This window comes from Emydura macquarii, unplaced genomic scaffold (genome assembly GCF_026122565.2).
Source record: "Emydura macquarii macquarii isolate MOO-44397 ecotype Brisbane River unplaced genomic scaffold, CSIRO-AGI_Emac_v2 contig_1644, whole genome shotgun sequence".
Taxonomy (NCBI): domain Eukaryota; kingdom Metazoa; phylum Chordata; order Testudines; family Chelidae; genus Emydura; species Emydura macquarii.
Window position 1 is genome coordinate 1,617,422 of NW_027131781.1, and position 20,483 is coordinate 1,637,904.

Consider the following 20,483-nt stretch of genomic DNA (forward strand, 5'->3'; position numbering starts at 1 on the left):
TTGTTCTCGCTTACCCTGGGTGTATTTTATTATCTATACATTAGTTGCCCTGTTCTTCCCAACTCAGGATGGCTCGGCACCGTCAGAAGGTCTGAGAACCCCACCGTAGGCCATACGGAGTTGACACTCCCATTGTCTAAGTACACAGGCTTTGTACATGGGATCTCTGTGGGTACCAGTACAACTAAGCCTCCCCACCATCTCCAGGGAGCAGAGCACCAGCACAGCTACTACTACATATTATGGGCGGCAGTAACAGATATTCCCCCTACGCATATCCTACATGGAGGATTGGGCCAATGTAGCCATGGACCCACTGAGCCACAGCCTTGCCCCTCTCCTGGCTCTCACCCCACCTCACTGGCCCAATCCCTGCTGCCCCAGAGACCCCTGCCGAGGGGCACTGCCCAATGGTGCGCAAGGGGTAGGGAGTCCAGGCCTGGCCTCCTGCAGGCCTCACTCTGCAGTGGGATGGAGACAGAGCACCCTCTTTCTGCCCCTTGGAGGGGGAAGGGTAGAACTCGGCCCTCTGTCCTGGCGGTTGCCCCTGGTAGGGGTGATGGGGATTCATGCCAATAGGAAATTACTCATTCGGGAATGGCAGATTTATTACAGCAGCCAATCTCTCCTCAACTCCTCTGGGAAGTTTGCAGGGTCTTTCCTTGGGATTCCCATTTTCCAGTTAGCTGATGTAGTTCTTTGATGTAATAGAGGGGAAAAAAGGTGTATCTGCAGATTAAAAAAAAGACACTCCCCGAAAGTCTCCATTCAGAGCCTGGGTCCCTTGCACAATTACAGTGTGTGGACACCGCCAGAGAGATTTCTGAGAACACTTTTTAAAACTGACCATATTCTACACATGGTTAAAGCTGTGTAGCCATTCCAAAGACCTCAGTAATATAACAGAAACACAGCCTCTCCAGCCAACTTACTCAGTTACAGGTTTGGGAAACCAAAGGAAGAGGGAAAAGGAACAATGCTGAACTCTTCCCGTTTCAGTGGTTTTAGAGACACGTTTGAACAGCCTACGAAAGGGCCACTGAAAGGTGAGTATGTGTGATGTATGGGTCTTCAACAGAGCCCGAACCCCAGATCTTCAGTACTACAGCACGGCCACCGCCCACAGGAACTCCAGAGGAACTCCGTGAGCTGGCAGCAGTAGTGGGTTGTTAGTCTCTAATGGGCCAGCCATTAAAGGGAGGCAGCACACACTCTTAGGTTCATGTCTATCACTGCGGCAATCTGGTTATGCAAAGAAGTGTCTGTATGAATAAGCCGGGCAACTGCACAGGTCTATTGGTCTGTGATGAAACTGGGATTGCACATGTAAACTGGCTCCATAGGTAAGGGTCCAATTCTTGGAAGTGCTGCGTGCTTTCAAGTTCCACTGGAATCAGCAGCAGGGTGCTCAGCCCCTCGCCACAGGATGGGAGTCTGCCCTTTACTGGAGCTGTTCTGAACAACTGACTGAAACTAGAGCCCAGCGTTTCCAGCTGAAATCCGTAAGGCTGGGCAGCCGGATTTCCAGAGCAGCTGAGCAGTCGCAGGCCCAGTGAAGTCAGTGGGTGCTGTGGGATTTCGGCCTCTCTGGAAATGAGGCCACCGAGTTAGAAACCTAAATAACGGTTTAGGTGCCTACCTTGAGACACTCAAGCTGGAAAATTGTGGCCTCCATTTAGCTTTAGTAACAGACTTTTGATTGCATTTGAGTAGATCACACCTCACCATGTGCAACCACCTCCTGCCACTGGGGCGACGTGCAGCTGAAACACTGCTAGGGCAAAGACTGAGCCAGCATAACTAAACCTGCTGGATTCATAACTCTCTTGGCCTGGGTTAAGAGAGATTTTAAGTCGTTTGTTTTTCAGTTGAATCATGATGTTTATTTTTTCAGTGAATGGGTTTAAGAGACAATATGGAGCTTGAAACCAGATGAATCACAGCAACACCTTTTGAAAAGAAAGGAAAAATCTGAGTCATGACAGGCATAACTCACTATCGGGCAGTGAAACAATCTTTCAAGGTCCTCTGTGTTATACATACTAGGAATAATGTACTCCAGCTAAGAAAATAGTAGGTGGAAATTTTAAGTAATAATAAATTAATTTGGATTTATTTATATAGGAAAAGGACATTATTTTGCCAATTCTGTTTTAAAGAGATGCATTGGACATAGTCACACTGACCATAGCTTCCTGCAGAGTTAACATCCATCAACCAAAAATAGACATTTTACTTGCATAAAGAAAGAGATACTTGTAAATTCTTCCAAATTGGACCTGAAGGGCTGTTAAAATAGACGCAGCTCATCTAACACATGTAATTTCTCTTCCCATTTTGCTGCTAGTCGTGCAGAACGCACCTAGTCACTTTGCCTGGAAAACGGCTCTAAAGCTAAGCTGGAACTGTTACTCTATTGATTGCATTACAGCAACTTGAACTCAGTCATATTACTGCTGATTTAACGTCCACACTCAGAGAAGTCTGTTACAGACAACAGATCTGAAAAATACCACGGGGATCTGCACAAAGCACAAATACTTCCACTTGAGCAAGACAGCATAACCCGATTCAACCCTTTCACCACCCCTTTCATAACATTATCCCCTGCAATGTTAATATGTAAAGGATTTACATCTAGCTTAATTCTTTGCTAGCTTTCTACTGTCAGGCTGAAACCTCTTGGGTTACAATAGCCCAGTGGACAGAATATTGCTTCCCGTCAGTGTTACTGAAAAAATAACATAAAAAGCTCCTGATGTACAGCCTCGGCGTCTTTCCAAAATATGAAACCTGCATTTGTGATAATCCTCTTTTGCATAAACTTGGGTGTCATACACTAAACCAGCATGCATCAGTTAAGGTTATCCTCTGCTGAATATTAATGCACGCTAATCATTTTCTGTACATCTTAAACATCTGTTGCATTTAAATACTGGAGGAACTACGGCCAATCATCACACTGAGCACAATGCACATTTAAAAGCCGTAGGACAGTATATCATTATTGATTTGAATAGTGCAATCACACAAGACAATAAATGGTTTGGACGGAGAATGTTGTTTACGGATGCAAATGCACAGACAGCTTGTGTGCCAGGAACCCACACAGCTATGTAAATTCTATTCTTCTGGCTATTGGTCTCGGTGGAGCAGCCACTATGGATGATACAAATTGCCCATCACCTGTAACAGACCATGCAGTCTTGATTCATAATACCCCCTAACTTTGCTAGTCTCCTGTTTAATAGGATGAAGATGTGCTGCCATTCTCAGAAGGCCGCACTATGGCTCGGTAAATCAGGCAATGTGCAATCCCATTTCTCTAAGATGGTGGAAGGATTTATCTACAGAAGGTCTCCATTGGGACACACTGTTTGCCCAATGTTATCAAAGGATTTTTTCTGTGGCAATTAATGTGAGGGAGCTGCTCTTCTCTTTTAAAATCCAAGCAGAAAAATGAGTGACTGTTCAGTCTCCAGAAGGCCTGGTCCCTTCGAATGATGCCTATTTAAAAACCAAACCCCCCTGCTCCCAGAACTCGAATTTACCAACTGGGATAAGAGGAGCAACAAGCAAAGAGAGTTTAATAAGCCAGAGTTCTTTGCTATCCAGGGGTGTGCACAAGGGGGGAAGCAGGGGCACGTCCCCCCCAGTAACCATTGGGAGCACAGAACTCCTCTGGCCCCAGGGCCACGATGGTGGTGGAGGAGGGAGAGCGAACTCCTGCCGGGGTGGGTAACGGGGGGGGGGCGGCACAGAACAGTCCCCTCCAAAAGGGGTCACATTTCAATTCCTACACACATCCCTGTTGCTACAGGTGAGCAGGCACAAAACAGGGGCCCGACCCTGCTCCTCTTCAATCTAGTAGTAAAACCTCCATCGATTTCACTGGGGGCGGGACTGGGAGCTGGGTGAAGGCAGAAACGACGACACTACAAGACAGAGGCACTCAGCTGTTCAGCCAAGTGACCCTCTTCAAGGGTTCGGTCCTTCCATGTGCTGAGCATCTTGGCCCCAACCCCGCAACATACTTACGCGCATGCTCATCACGAGTACCCCCCGGAAGGCATGGGGTGGGAGGGCTCCACGCCTGGCAGGGTCACTACCCCCCTCACTCCAGCCTCTAAAACCCCTGTGCACCTATTTGGAGCAGTCTCTGCTCTAGATCCAGCATTCTGGGACGTTTGGAAAGACTCACTGGATGCCTCTGGTTCCTGAAAAAGCCGAAGACGCCCAGTGCGCCACATCTCTTTTAAGCCTTGATCCTGCACCCTAGGGTGGGGCAGCCTCCTGCCCCTTTACAGGGTCCCTTTCACTTCATATGAGGGTCAGATGAGGACTTGGGGCCAGGCTATCACGGGCTGACTCTGGAACAGGCGTTAGCCTCTCAGCTCTGAGGGGCCTGGGCAGTCTTTATGTCTGGGTGGCACGAGACACACGGCTGCCTTTCCTCAACCAAGCGAAGAATACATGTGTCTCCGGCTTGGTGCCGGAGTTTGCTGTGGGGGAATTGTGTGCTGAGTTGTCAGATCTCTCTGAAGGGGATCATTTGTCGCCCTCTAGCTCTGATGCCTGCACCGCAGGCAACACTGAATGTACATCTCCTTTTCAAACTTTGCCGTATGCTGTTTTCGGTGCTGCCCCCGCGTGGATGAGTGCTAGCAGAGACACCAGAGTGTATTCTAGTTCTCACACCTTCGCCAATAATCATGGATTCTCTCTTCCATTTATGGAGCGTGAGTATATAATTGGGGTGATTCCTAAGGGAGTCAGCCAGGTCACCTTGTTCTGGTTCCAGCGTTCTTGGCTTTGCGTCTATCTGCAGAGGGCAGCAGTTTTCACTAAAGTTCTTAACCGCAGAGGTTTTCTGAAAACCCCTCTCTTCCCTTCCAGGCAGCTAGCAGAACAGCGAGAGGCAGATTGTCTGCTGGTGCAGAGGTCTTAGAGAACACAGGATGGAAAAGGATGAAAAGCAAAGGAGGGAGGAATCAGAAAAGCTAACTGAAGAGGAAAGTGGGAGGGCATAAGAAGGGCTGAAAGGGTGAGAGAATGGGTGGGAAGAAACAATATTCACAGCAGAAGCAGAGAGGAGAGTTCAGCTGAATGACAAAACCTGACCAAAGGCCTGAGATTCCCCAATGCCATCTGCTCCACTGTCTGCTTTGATTTGTGGTGAGCTGTCCAAATGACAGGATCAGCCTGCTTAGGAGGATCTCACCCCTAATTTGTCAACTCCTTGGGGCAGGAACTTTGTCTGCTTTGCCTATAAAGTACCATATAGACCACTGCACCTACGGTCCCACGCAGCGGGCTAGAGATGTTCTGGGCTCTGCTGACATCAAACAGCAAGGACATCTAAGGGATGTAGGAATGAATCCAGCCCCCAGCTGACCTAAGTTCTAAAGTATGCCAGCCAGCAGGATTCCTATCTTGTGGTGCAGAATCTGGTCATTTAATAAATAATAATAATAACTCCATTAACGAAAATGTAAGACTCTGGGATTGTCTGGGTGTGACGGGGTGCTCTACTCGCCGCTGGATGGCGCCTCCCCCTGGCGGTTCTGGGGATTAGCTCTGCGGTTGCACTCTGTCTCTGTCTCTCAGGCTTGGTCTACATTATCAGCTGATGTTGGTATAACTACGTCACTCAGCAGTACAGAAAATCCACACCCCAGAGCGATGCAGTTATACCAACCTGGCCCCTGCTCTAGATGGTGCTATGTCGATGGGAGGGCTTCTCCTGTCAACGCAGCTACTGCCTCTTGGGAGGTGGAGTACTGATGTCGTGAGAAGTTCTCCTGTTAGTGTAGGTAGCGTTTGCACTACGTGCTACAGCAGTGCAGCTGCAGCGCTGTCAGCGTAGACAAGCCATCTGTCTGCATCCCCCCTCCGGCCAGGTCACTCGGTGGTTTCCCCTTCCGGGGTGGTCTTTCAAAGTCTCTCGCCACAAGCAGCCTCAGGCCGTCCTCACGGCTGCTGGCCTGACTAGGTCACTCCCGCCGTGACTCCACCAGTCTGCATATCCACTGCCCTTAGCAATACCACTCTGCAGTGGTTGGCAGGGGAACCAGCTCCGGGTTCCAGTCTAGGACCTTGCAGTGAACAGTCAAGGTCGGCATCTCCACCATCTTACTGCTCTCATGCCTGGACTCCTTCCTACCGGGCTCCTTCTCCCCTGTCTCAGGGAGAGGGACTGCAGGCTTCCTCTCTGCTGTTCCCCCTGCCTGTCGCCAGCCTCCTGGCTTTACAGAAGCACCCCATTCCCCTGTGCCCTCACAGGTGAGTTTCCTTCTAATTAGCTCCCTCCACACCACCTAAATCTGCCCCCTTTGCAGCTTAATTGGCAGATTGGGCCCACTTGGCCTAATTCAGCTCTTGCAGGGTCGGTGTGGGGAGACCCCCCCTGGACAATAAGACATGCCTAAGAGCCACAGGCTTTTCTTCCATTTGTATTTCGTTTGGACGCTCTCATTGGTCTATTTTCAAACATATCTAACATGCAATAACTTCTTAACAAGAACATTTCTGTGCTACGTGCCTGGCTCATGCAACAACGGAGGAGGAGACTTGTCAGTAAGTTTCCTGTCAACAGGATATCAGATGAAAATTAATTGATTTCATTATTCCGCACCCTGCGCCTTTCTCAGGGTTTCAGCTTATCATTTTCAAATTAAACCAATCATCTCAGAAAGTTGTTTGCAATAATCTGTAATATTTCCTCTGCATAAAACCGACAGAGCTGAGCATGGAGACATGTCCAGTCTCCCTACATGTTGGGAGTTCATGTCTCTAAAATCCTCGTTATTCACTCATTAGGGTCTGAGAGGTAAACTGGCAGGATTAGCCAGTCACTGGATAAGCAGCCACTGATCACGTATTCGGGATCTTAAGTGGGATCAAATAGAGACTCAGTCCTGAAGCCAACAGGGTTATGGATTTAGGGATGAATTTGCCCTGTGTAATCACCCAAATAAAGCTTAGCCAGGACACGGAGGCTAACACCCCTATGCTTTAGCGGGCGGGGGGAAGGTGAACAAAAACTTTCACAGCAAGTTTTCAGGATCTTAATTTCAGGATTCATCCAAAAACACAGCAACTACATCGGCAGAGCGTTCCCTAACACCAGTTCTACGCCGACTCCAAGGGAAGAGTGCCACCTACTGAATCAACAGCACATCATCACCCACCTGGGCTTGCCTTGGAGCTCTCCCATCCACGGAGAGGCCTGGCCAGCCCTCCTTTCTTTAGATGGGTTGAGATCCTAGGGCAGAGGTGATATGAGCTGCAGGCTGCTCGGACAGTTGCTGGCAACTCCTCTAACACCATCACAGGGAAGGGCATAGGGAAAGAAGATCTCTTCAATATGATATTTCATTTGTCTATTTCTTGATACACTTGTTCTTCTCCTCCAGTTATTCAACAGCCGGCACTAGACTAACACAGCATAGCTCCGTATTGTGCTGGCTGCTAATTCATTTCAGACAATGTTACAGAATCTAGCACCCAAACTGGAAAGGAAATGTTCCTGAAGGATGCAGAACAGTTGTTACATTTCACAAAAGGAGCAAATGGAATCCGAGGTCCTTATGACAAAACAGGTCAGATAAGACTCAGAGAGAATATCCACAGAATTAAGCAAAGAAAACAGCTCTGTGCAGGCAAATGCTACCAGTGACCAGGGGGGGGGGGGGGGGGGGGGGGGAAGCGAAGCAATTAAGCTGCTTTAAACGTCATCGCAGTCTGAAGAGAGGAAACTGGAATAAGGGGTTCTTACCCTTAATCACCATAGCATAAATAAATACAAACTCAACAGTTCACAATACCAAGAAGCTTTTGAAAAGTTCTGACACAAAGTCCACGTGAAGGGAGATGGATGGTGCAGCAGAATAGTGAGCTAGCTTTTCACCATAGCACAGCTGAGCTCCTCTGCCGGTTGGGTTAAATCGTAAGCAAAAATGGGTTTGGGCGGGCATCATCCTACTCTCCATTTATACACAAGACAAAATGACCATCCAATCAGCATGATTAGCAAACTCTTTTCAAGGGATGCCCAAGACTGGAATACCAGAGTAGTTGTACAACAGGAGAGAGCTGCATTGTCAAATGTGTAGGTAAAATAAATAATGAGCGATCAGCACTTTTCATCTTCAAAATACTTTCCAAATGTAGTTAATCCCTTATGATTAACAGCCATTAAAACAGCAGCAGCAGCCGAGATATAACACACTTATTTTCTCTTCCAGGTCTGGGGGAACCTGAGTAGAACCTTATCCCCTTAGGGTGGGTCACTGCAAATGAACTTCATTTCCTGTCTATAAAAGGGATAATAAAGACACAGAGAAATTAGAGACCTGATTTCCAGAGATGCTGAACACCCATAATGATAGGTAAAAATCAACAGGAGATGCAAGTACTCAATAACTATCAAAATAAGACCTTAAATGATGTGGAAACTACAAACATAACAAGTCAGCATTGAAACTCAGGAGCTACTGAGTCTCAGCCCGGTGCCCTCACCGTTAGCCCAGCTCATCATATAACTGCCGTGTGTCCAGCATTCACCTTGCACTTTCAGCAATCTCTGCAGACACACACATGTACTGAAGTTAACGGGACTGCTCATGAGAATAAAGTTACTCAAAAGCAGAAATGTTTGTAGGATCAGGTTCTAAATTCAAATTGATTCAGGTTTTTAGGTAGGAGGAGATTTACACAAAGTCAAAATAAGTGTTCAACATGTGTTCCCTCTGGAAGCCTAGAGGCTGACGGGAACATGTGTAAAATTCGCAAGTAATGCCACAATTTGAACTCGGAGAGTCACCTGCCCTGAAATTACTTCCCTTAAGTGGCTTCGTGGAGTTACTTTAAGGGTGAGTTTAGATCAGAGTTTCCATTCTTTTAATTTGGGGGCTCAAATGTTAACGTGGGTTATGGACAACCAGAATTAATTAATATCCTTCACCCCAGCTCAATTGTCTTGATAAAAATGTTAATGCGATTCAGCCTGGTGCCACAGCAGTCCTTATGTAATTACTTTTTATAATTCTGCTAGCTGAAGGCAACAGGGGAATGAAATCTTCTTATCAGTGTATTACCACCTAATAACACCCAGTCATACCTTCTCTGCACAGTGCTGCAATTGGCATGCTCCAATAGCCTAGCAGTTATGCAAAGAGAAAGCTTGAATGTTACGATATTTTTAACGATATATGTATTAATAGATGTTCTAGTTAGATGGAGTGAAGATTTAGTGTTTAGAACAGGAGATTAGCAGTCAGACCTCAGTTCTGTTCTTGACTCTGCTACTGGAAGGCTACATGACAACAGGTACTTTATTTAACGTCTCTGTGCCTCAGTTTCCCCATATGTGAAGTGAGGATAACACCAACAGTGTCTCACAGTGATGTATAATTAGTGTCTGTAATTCACTTTGAGATGAAAGGCACCATAAATGTGCAAAGAACTGGCACTGAAAGCCTCTGATATTCTTATTCCTGTTAATCCATTAGTGCATGGAAGCTTCAAATGACTGAATACAAAAAATAATTCAATAATAGGTTTCTGCAGGAAAACAAATGCCTAGAATATGATCAAATAGTAAAATCCCACCAGATTTTTAAGATGCCAACATTAAAGCAACCTTGTATTTTCAGTTTTTTAAAGAGGGTCATCAGCCTCAGCAATTAAAATGATAATTAATAGTCATTCATTGACTCTGCCTAGTGTGACAAGGTCAGACTAGATGGCTACCGGAGAGTGCTACGCCCACTGCTAAAGGCCCCTCCTCCAGCCTAAGGGGAGGAGCCACTGGGCCCAGGACTCAACTGATTTTGTGGGACAACTAATGAAAAAACAGGTAAGGGCGTGAGGGTCAAAGGGTGGGAACGGAAAGGGGACACCGAGCAGAGAACTCCGGGCAGCACCCACTGCTCCCGGAAGGTGTCTAGGCAGCCAGCGGATGCTGCCCAGAGGAGCTCTGCCTGGATACATGAACGGATGGAGGAAGAGAAATAGGTCCCACAGTCGCAGGACACCCCCCAGCCAACCTCCTCTGCCTGGTGCTGTAGATGGCCACTTTGGCCAGGGCTAGGAGGAGGTTGACGAGGAAGGTCCCGCGACTTTGTGGGGCCATGGACGGGGTGTGCATATAAAAACAAGTGTGGGGGAAAGTGCAGCCAGAACCTCAGCAGGAGGTTCTGGAGGAGCAGGGGCTGCAGCCTGGCGCACTCCAGACAGATGTGCGCCAGGGTCTCTCTCGTGCTGCAAAAGGGGAAGGTGTCGGGGCCAGGGGTGAACCGCACCAGGTACTCACCTGTGCTCACGGCTCTGTGAAGGAGCCACCAGCTGATGTCTCCAGCGGGCTGCAGGGTCAGGGTGGAGTAGAGGCTGGCCCACCGGGGGTGATATTAGGTCCTGTCATTTGGTGTCTGGGTGGGACATGAAGGCGAGGAAATGAAGGGTGTGGAGCACGAGCGTGTACAGATGGTTCCTGGGCGCGGTTCGGAAAAGGACCGGCTGCAAATTGTGCGTGAGGAGAGGGCGCTGGAGGTGGGGGGCCAAGGCCTGAGGAAAAGCTTCGGAGGACTAGGACTGAAGGGGGGGCAGGGAGCGCCCTCTCGCAGTACCCGCTCGAGGTAAGCCTGAGCAGTGGGGGGCAAGGCCGACCTCACCTCCTGGAGTACGCGCTGGGGGGTTCGAAGGGTGGAGAGCCCCATGCACTGAGCCAGCGCCTGGGGGTCCACCCAGTCCCCCCAGTCATAGTCCAGGGGATCTCCAATCTTGGTGACTTCTGCCAGGACCAGTCTCCGTCGCACCAAGAGGGTCTCTGCCAACTGCACACTGAGCTGGGGGTTGTGTAGCAGGGACTCCGTGAGGAGATCCTCCTCCTCGGTGGCCATAAGAGTCCTGGAGGCCGAGACCAGCCTCCAGGCGTGGAGGAGGTCCTGGTAGAAGACCGTTAGCTCGGAGAGGTCTCGCAGAAGACCTCTTTGATGGAGATAAAGGAGCTGCCAGTCGTATCGGAGCCCTCAGAGGTGGCGGAGAAAGGCGTGCACCAAATGGCTCCATGCCAGACCACCTGCACTGTAAAGGAGTCTCTCCAGGGCCTGGAGGCAGAAGGTGTGGACCTGGCTGTGGAGACTGCACAGGCTCTGCCCTCTCTCCTCCAGGGGAAGAATCAGGATCCCTGCAGAGACTCAGTGCAGGCCTGGCCAAAAGAACTCCAGAACCGTCTTCTGGAGGTGGGCCAGGAAGCTCGGGGTCAGGACCAGGGTGTTGAGCTGGTGCCAGAGCATGGACAGGACTAGCTGGTTGATCACCAGCGCCCACCCCGAAGGGAGAGGCACTGCCCAGCGCTTGTTAAAAGCCTCCCCTCCAGTGAAAGGGTGTGACTGGAGGGTTTTGTTTGTTTGTTTGTTTGTTTGGTTTTTTACAAGGTAATAAAGTGTTTTATTACTTGTCTAAATTTACATACTTCTAATTGTCTACATGAATAAAACTTATTACATCACACAGTAGTTATTGGTCAGATGGAAAAACTAGTCTCTTTAAAAACAAAGTAAAACACTTCAAGTGTTTGACATAATATATCCATCCAAGTGCCTCAGCAGAGCCCAGGAATGTCCAGTGGGAAGTGTCTTCCAGCATTTTGGGGATCCTAAATCCTCACTTGCTCTTTGCTGTCTGATTCAAATTGGATGTTGGGAGTTCATCAAAAATAGCACGTGCTCCTTCTCTTGTCTGCCCAAAGCATGCTGCTGTCACATCCACTGCAAGACTGGCTGTAGCGTTCACTTCCTCCTGAGAAGCTCCAAAAATGGGTTTACTTCTACCAGGTCCACAGCTGGAAGCAATCCTGTACTGTGTATTTCCTCTGTAATGTACATGCCTGCCCGATACGTTTATCCACTTAAAGCAGTAGCCCCTGTTGCTGGAGCCAGCAAAGGATCGAAAGCATCAGTGTCAAAGCTCAGGTGAATTGGTCTTTGCCTTCGGCTCATTAGTTGTTCAAATGGCCTTTCCATAACTCTCTGGATAGCTTGGCGATCGACATCCCTCATTGAGCAATACTGGATGTCACAGTTCTTCAAAACATAGCGTTTAGCAGGATCCACATCCCTCAGACCAATGTACACAATATCCGATGTGGAGAGGCAGGGCTTTAGCCAGGAAAAGCCGGGAAGAAGCAGCATTTTATCCTGGAGCTCTCGTAACACAAATGAGACTGGCTGCCCAGGGAGGTTTCCAGATTGAGTTGTGAGAGGGGTGTTGATATTGGCGTGTGCATCCACCCGATCGCACAGAGGTGAGGACACTGCCATGTATGGCCACTGATGAAACCAAGCGCCAAGCTATGGTCACCTCCCAAAGACTGGGGGAGGGAAAACCCTGCCTGAAGAGGGCAAAGGACCTTTTCCAGGCCTGGAGGCCTAAGGGAAGATACCCTGCCAGAAGGGAAAGATTGAACTGGATATTTGGTTTGGCACTACCACGCCCAGAGGGGCTGTCAGGGGTCAAGTCTGCCCTGTCAAGGAGGCCAGGAAGGGCCCCTGTCCGAGCAGGGTGTGGACATTAAGTCAAGGGGCACGGGGAAGTAACCCAGGGAAGCTAGCAGCTTTCCTGAAGCCACAGCACGAGGCTGCTACTTGCAGGGTCCCTGTGCTGCGGCCTGGAGTCAAGAGTGTAACCAGCCCCCCCCACCGGCCATTCACTGAAGGGGCAAGAGCCCCAGCAAAGGGGCAAGGGCCTGTGAGAACCAGAGACAGGACTGGGAGCCAAGAGAGAGCGGCCATCTTAGAGCGGCTGTGTTACCCCTACCACCACTAGAGGGTGGAAGAACGCTAAGGGGTGAAGCAATTCCCCGACCTACCGCTAGAAGGAAGCGCTGGACCCACCGAGGTGGAGGAAGAGCTCCAACACACTAGTCGTAAGAAGTGTTTCGATAGGATCCCGTCAAACCTGCAGAAGTGACGACATGTCATCTCTTCAGCAACAATCTGCACGTTCTATGAAACTTATCTGAGCCGTACATGGATAGGCTGACCATATTTTCCAAAGGGAAAACAGGACACCCCGTGGGGGCTAGCCTTCCCCCTCTCCCCTCAGTGTGGGGCTGGCCTGAGCCACTTGTTTGAATGCCGTTCCGTCTTTCCCCTTCCCCCTGCAGGGCTGCTGCCATTGCTCACTTGAGCCCTGCCTGCCCACCCGTGCAAAGCTGGCATCGGTGTCCCTGCTCACCCAAGCCCTGCCTCCTCCCCTACGCAGGGCTGGCCTTGCCATGCCTCTGCCCCCTGCACATTCCTCCACACCCACTTTTTTGACAGAAGTGGGTATTTGTCCTGTTCGCTCTTGCCAACTGAGCAAAAAAAGTCAGGATGGCTGGAACAGGGCTTTAAAAAGGCACTATCCTGGCCAAAACGGGACGTTTGATCACCCTATACATGGGACTAAGGTTTCAGTCCAGCAAAGCACTTAAGCATGTGCCTAACTTTAAAGCCATGAAAAATCAATGAGATTACTTGTGCTTAAAGCTAGGCACGTCCTTATGTGCTTTGTAGCCACTCCTGAGTTCAGTTGGGCGCTGAAAGCCACAAAGAGAAGGCGTTTGGTTTCTAAATCTGCCTGGGTGGTGGAAGGTGTGACGGGGAGAACAAGGACCTCAAGAACAGCCTAGTAAAGGTCTGAGTCAGAAGCTAAATCTCCACTTCTTGAGACAACTTGGAAGATTAAAGGGCAAGTGTTGGAAGTTCCTTAAAGGTTCTGAACTGAGACCCAGTGGAGGAGAACAGGATAACCTTCCTTCCTGAAGCTTTAAGGACCAGTGCTTCTTTGGGGTTAATAAGTTATTTTTAAAATAAATTGTCTTTACACAGCAAATGCTTTCCCATCTCTAATATGCATTGAACACAGCTCTTCACACCGCCCTTTGGTTTCCACTTGGAATGCATGTTCATACTTCCCTTGCAGGGCCAGATTCTGACCTCACTCGGGCGGCTCTAAACCTGAAGCAACTCCGGGCTTAGACATGGGTATCTGAGATCATAATCTAGCTCAGATTCTTTTATATTACACTTCTGAATAAAGCTGATTTGCTATTTTCCCTCTCTGTGAGCCTGCTGTTAATAACGCTATAGCACATAACAGAAGGAAGGAAGCTGTCTAACATGAGCACCCTGGAAACATGCTCCTGTAAGGTCAAATATTGGAGCTCAGCAAATGTTAGTTAGAGATTTTATGAAAAGAAAGGTAAGATTTGCAGGGCACATTTGAAGAGGTTCAGTCTGCAATGCATGTTTCTGGGCACAGACAGGGAAAGTACATGGCATGAGGCAGAAAAAGAAAATCTTGGATGGACGACGTGTATCTTGGGTGGATCAAAAGGACCATTTGTCCATGAAGAGATGAGCAGAGGGCCGTACTGAACGGGCTAGCATGGTTGCAAACCTCCAGTAATGGAGATGGCAGAGAAGATGATGATGATCAAGCAAGTAAAACAGCCCTTATCCCTAAGTGCTGTGTACACATGGAACAGGAGTAATTCGTTGGCTGTGTAACTTATTTGTGTGAACAGAAAGGGTAGCTGGTCACTCCGCTGCCTGATTTGGGGGCACACATGGCTGCTAGGAGGGGCGCTGGAACAATGCGAACAGTACGGGTGCTGAGATCCATTGACAAACTAAAACCCTGTATATGATGGAAACAATTTCAAGCCAGCCACATCCCTAGTCCCAGCACCTCTGACCGCTAGTGGAGATACCATGGTTTGGTTCACAGTGACTATGGCTAATGCCATCAGATACATAAAATGGAGCCAAGGATGAATATGTGGTGGTGTTTTGGGGTGGTTTGGCTAGAGTTTGTACACTGTGCCACTTCCTGCTTTATAACATTTACATGTGTAGTCATTTGATGTTGTTAAAATAATCATCTGAGCAGTCTAAATGTGTTACATTTCATCATTAAATAAATTAGACAAAGTGATATTACACAATGACAGGGAAACTGCTCATCCATGTATTTTGTTGAATAGATTCAATTAAAGATTCATGAAAAGGACTGTTCCATCTACACACTCTCTTGTCTTCAAGTTCAAAAGAGAGACAGAGCAGCCAGAGCTGCAGAAGGATTGGAACCATTCAGGTTTAAACCAACAGCAAAACATTAATATCTGGGTAGCCTTTCTAACAGGAAAAACTAAAGGCAGTTATGAGTTGGATGCTTTTGGGGTTGCTAACCTGCAGGATGTTCTGCTCTTTTTGTACTGTCTTTAGCTTCGTTGATTGCCCCATTACAGAAGTCGCTCATGAGAGAATACAATTATTTTTTTTACATCTTTCCTACAGAGCTGTCCCAAACAGTCCAATAATCTGAAGCGTGAGAGCCTGCTGCTAATCTGACTCAGCAGCAGCCGAGAAGAGCAACCCACGATTAGGGTAGCATTGGTGTGGTAAGACATCTCAGCAATGTCAGGGACTAGACCCATCCAAGTGACAGAGACAGGTAAAGAGAATAGTGGTAAAAGAGCATAGCAACACACTATATAAGTACTTTAAATTTTGGAGACTAATGGTGAGTACAAGCTCAATCTTTAGTCCTTACTCAGGCAAAACTCTCACTGAATTCAACTGGAGTTCTGCAGGAACAGGCTGTATTATCACAAATTTAATTTCTTTTTAGTCATCGAGGTGTTGAAGCGCACTTAGTTTCTGGACCAACCTGTGCTGAGCATGGCAACCAACAAGCACATCTCCAATAATAGATTTAGAAAACCCTGTTCATAAGGGACGGAAGCTTGCGGGTGTTTGGCAAGTTAAACATTTACTGTTGCAACAGAATTTCGAGAGGCGAAAAGAACAATGAAAGAAAAGCTGTGCCAAGCTGCTGAATTTGCATATGTGGAATATGCACCTGCAATTCAACTGTGGGCATTAATCAGAGTACTTATGTAAGCTCTAGCACCGTAGGGAACAGAAGCTCTTTGGCATCCTTTGGAGGTGCAGTCAGAGAATTGAGGGTGTGTTCCCACCTGCTGTCAAGCTAATTTGCATATGCTACTCTCTGGCTCCCCTTACTGATACACAGGGCTCCCTACCTGCTGGTATGATTTGCATATACTTCAGAAGAGTTCCAGGAAGTGCCAAAAGCTGCTCCCTCCAGCGTTTCTCCATGTTCCACACATGAACTGCATTGAACAGGATACCCGATTACAGGCACAGGAAAGTGGCTGCAAGTGTAAGAATTGCTGGGGGTTATTCAGTGGGAAAGGAGGGCCCTCCTAATCCGGCAGGCAGTGGGCCCACACTGGTTTCTCTTCTCTTGGCTCTGTGAGAAAGATTCTAACCAAGTTCTTGGACTCTGCTGGAGAACCAGACAGAGCCTGGCAGCAATGGGCTTCAGCTGCTGGGGTGGAGAAGCAGCAGATTTTTGGAAGGGAAAGCACAGCATTGGGCCCACTGACCTTGGAAAGGGGTAGCAATGACTGGACAAGAAGTGACAGCTGGAAGCCAGGAGGGTCTGGCTGGGCAGAGGCAGATTTTATGGACCTTGTGTTAGTGGGCGACAGCAAGTCCACAACTGAAGGGAGCCTCTGCACCGAGCTGGCTGAGACAGAGTTCAAGTGGTTTGTGGATGAGGCCTACATGTGGCTTTGTGCTGGCAGCCAGAAGGTGGAGAGTCCACAACCCGCAGGCTATTGAGTTTGTTTTCCCAATCAAATCGGTTCCGTTTCCAGGTAACCAAGACTCTGATGTGTGCCTGCGAGGGGGGGGAAATTGACCATTAAAGATGATGAGGCGTTTAGATTTTAATTTCCTATCGGTGAGTCCATTTCTGATCCATTTAACGTCTCCCGTGCTGATTTTGTTTGTCCTAGTTTTTTAATCAAAATGTTGCGGGTACCAAGTCAAATGCATTACTGAAGTCTAAGTATGTTATCGGAGTGCTGTTACCTTTACCGACACAACTTGTAACCTCATTAAAAATATATCAAGGCAGTTTGACAGGATCTATTTTCCATAAACCCCTACTGAGTGGGATTAATTATACTACTCTCCTTTAATTCGTGGTATCTGGTATCAGCTGTTGCATTGTTGTGCCCTGGGCCGATGTCAAGGTGCTAGGCCTATAATTACCTGGGTCACTGCGTTCCCCTTTTATAATATTGACACAACACGATGCCAGAGTAGTTTGTGTCATATGCAGAACAAAAAGTGCCCTATGGAAAATTTCCATGGTCCAGCCTCGGATGCAATTCATATCCTGAGGACCGGCCTTCCAAAGGTTGCACTGGAGACCATGATCCATAGCATGGGGACCGCAGAGAGGCTCTGTTACAGACCCCACAATATTATTTATCTAGCAGTACAGATAGTCTCCTCCTGTCTGTTTGCAATGTTTGGAGAAATTTAAAAAACGCTGTTGTGAAAGGAGGAGCGGCTCTTGTTTATATGGCAGGAGTGAGATTGGCCCAGAGGACCTCCATGTAACAGACGCTTCTGACTGAACTGCCGTTGAGAGACCGTTGGGGCATCCTCCAACTCGCTCCCAGCTGGCGAAAGAAGTTAGGGAAGAGGGGAGAGGCTTGTCAAGCAGAGCCCCTTACGCGAGCAGGGTGTTACTGGTGACCACAGAAACTGAGTTGGCCCAACTGCTCCACATTTCGCCAGATCAGGTTGCTTTGCTGCAGGGTGCTGCCAAGTCTTACAGGAGCAGACAACCACCAGTTGTGGTGCCTGGGAAGACATTGTCTGGAGTGTAAGTCATGTGAGTGAAAGAGGAGGTGACGCTTGGTCCACAGGGTTGTGAGGCGCCTCCCCACCAACTGCCCTTGGTATGAAGGCATCTTGTCTGGGCCTGCCATGGATCCACTAGCCTCGGGCAGCACAAGCCCTGCCTTCCAGGCCTGGCTCTCTCTGTACGAGCAGCAATAGGCACCCGCCAACCCCTGGGCCACTGGAGCATTCTCTGCAATGTCCAGACCTTTCTCCACTGAAGGCGCTCAGGACTACCAGGCCCAAAGGATTAGCACACGACAGCTTGTCAGAGTCAACTCAGGACTCCCACTTTGCTTAGCACCTCACTGCTTGGATATACTTAGAGCGAAAACGAGAGTACGTTTATTATCAAGTGAGAGTGAGTAAGAATATTGGAAACAAATGGTAACATATCAAACAAAATCATAGCACACTTTCTAGAGACTAAACTACAGGCTACTCTCCAGTCAACAGAAGTTTCTCTCAGCCAAAGCTCTCCCCAGCATTTTCAACCAAAGCCTGGCTGAGACCCCTTCTTCATCAAGCCATCTCGCAGTCCACTTACTTCCTCAGGGAAGGGATGGAAAGGCGCCTCCTTTGCCCCCCAAATAGAAGAATAAACTTTCGCTGTGCACCTCAAGATATGGTCCTCTCCCTTTGCCCACCCACACCGTTCAGCTCTTCTTCTCTTCCCATTAGTTTCTTTCTGAAGGCTGTGCGGGCTCTTCATTAGCATCTGATTTAGAACACTGAAAGACTCACTCCAAGCTGCATAATGAGAGGTTTGCTTCTCTTTCCAATGTCACAATTTGACTCTTTCCGTCACAAAAACTCCCTGCAACCTTTTCTTCTTTTTCATTTTCTTTCTGGGTTCATGAAAGGTCAAGCTGTGCTGACGGCACCAGCAACTTCAGGCCCTATATATACACCAAGGCAGAGGCAGCCATGGGACAAGCTCTCCAAGAGGAACGGTGAGGCTTAATTCAGGCTGCACAACTGCTGGAGCCAGCCCTGTCCCTGAGGACCCAGCGTTCAGGATGAGAAGGAGAAGAGGCAATCAGGGACATTAGCAGTGCCTGAATTTCCCTTTTCCTGCTTCTTTTACCTGGCTTAGTTTGCTTGTTTCATGTAATCACCTGTCTCTGTGTCTGTCCCACTCCTACACCAGCCAGATTCAAACCCAGCGTAAATGCGAACAATTCCATTGCAGTTGCACCCACTTACGCCAAAGCTGAATTTGGTCCCTAAAGTCATGTGGTTTGTGTTTTTGTTCTATTCTCTTCCCTGCAGCCAACAAGTAAAGAAGGGAGAGAATTGAGTGCCACCCCATGCACAGTAAGTAGATCCTCAGAGTTACGAACACCTCGGGAATGGACATTGTTCGTAACTCTGAAACATTTGTAGCTCTGAGCAAAGCGTTGTGGTTGTTCTTTCAAAAGTTTGCAGCTGAACATTGATTTAATACAGCTTTGAAACTTTACTATGCAGAAGAAAAACGCTGCTTTCCCTTTATTTTGCAATAGCTTGCAGTTAACACAGAACTGTACTGTATTTGCTTTTTTCTTTCTCTGTGGCTGCCTGATTGTGTACTTCCGGTTCCAAACAAGGTATGTGGTTGACTGGTCAGTTCGTAACTCTGGGGTCTGTAACTCCAAGGTTCTGCTGTACCTGAAATCTCATGCCAGAAGTGCCAAGGAATGGGCTGACTGACAGATCTCAGAAGCATTGAGCACAGCGGCTGCAGCTGACACCAGCCGAAGAGGAGTTCCTAGGAAAGGCTACCCCAGGTAGGCAGACAACACTTGCCTCTCACGCCTTACCTCAGCTCATTGTGGCCCGATTGCAGGCCCCAGAACCACCATTTGTTTTTATCTAGCACAGATGCTGAATTACCTAAACCCAGCCGTTTGTTTGTTTAAATCCTTTAGTTAACAGTAGTTTGAAACTCCTCTCCTTTCTGCCTCGAAGGTTTCACAAGCTCCTTCTGAGGCTAGACCTTCCTTCCTTTTTCCTGCGTGGCTGTAGGAACGTATTGTAATTTTTAAAAATTAAAGCAAGAAAACTGCCAGAAAAATAATATTATTCTACAAAGTGAAGCTCCAGCATAAATCTCTATGTCAGCAACAACTGAGCCACAAAAGATGAGAGTCCCATCGCCTCCACTTCCAACCTGAAGAGACTTTCAATAATGATTTGTCTAATTGTGGCTTAAATGCTTGATTTTCAAGACTGTCTGTATTATTGTATGAACCATTAAAAGACTCCTTTAGAGGTTAGCAAACAATCTGCAAAAGTGATAGCCTTCAGTGGCTGGAAGGTTTCTTAGCTAATCTGCAAAATAAGTTGCTTTCTAATCAGAGCTACAACATGACTAAGTGGAGGAGTATATGGGAAGATAGGAACTTGCAGGGGAAAAAAAAATAATTCACCACTTTCAGATGGGGAAACTGAGGCACAGGGCAAGCATGAACAGCCCAAGGTCACACAGCAAGTCTAAGGCAGAGCAGGAACTAGAACCCAAATTTGCAAGCTCCCCCACCAGCGCCTTATCCACAATTTCCTTCCTCTTCCTCGAATCCCTGTGGGGTCTCACTGTACATGAAAGGTTCGGTCAGGGCCTGGGGGGAACAGTGCGGGTAGAGGATCCCCTGGAGGCACTATGGCTGCAGAATCCAGTGCAGAGTCATGCTGCTGGTGCATACAACGTGAGTACCTTACCCAGTGCACGTG

At 48.0% G+C, this 20,483-nt stretch overlaps 1 protein-coding gene and 1 pseudogene across 7 annotated transcripts in view; both read right to left on the reverse strand.

Annotated features, from left to right (window-relative positions):
- FRMD5 (FERM domain containing 5) overlaps nucleotides 1–20,483 on the reverse strand; it is a 305,266-nt gene that overhangs the window by 111,744 nt on the left and 173,039 nt on the right. The window lies entirely within an intron of this gene.
- On the reverse strand, nucleotides 11,660–12,983 carry LOC137158262 (arginase-2, mitochondrial pseudogene; annotated as a pseudogene).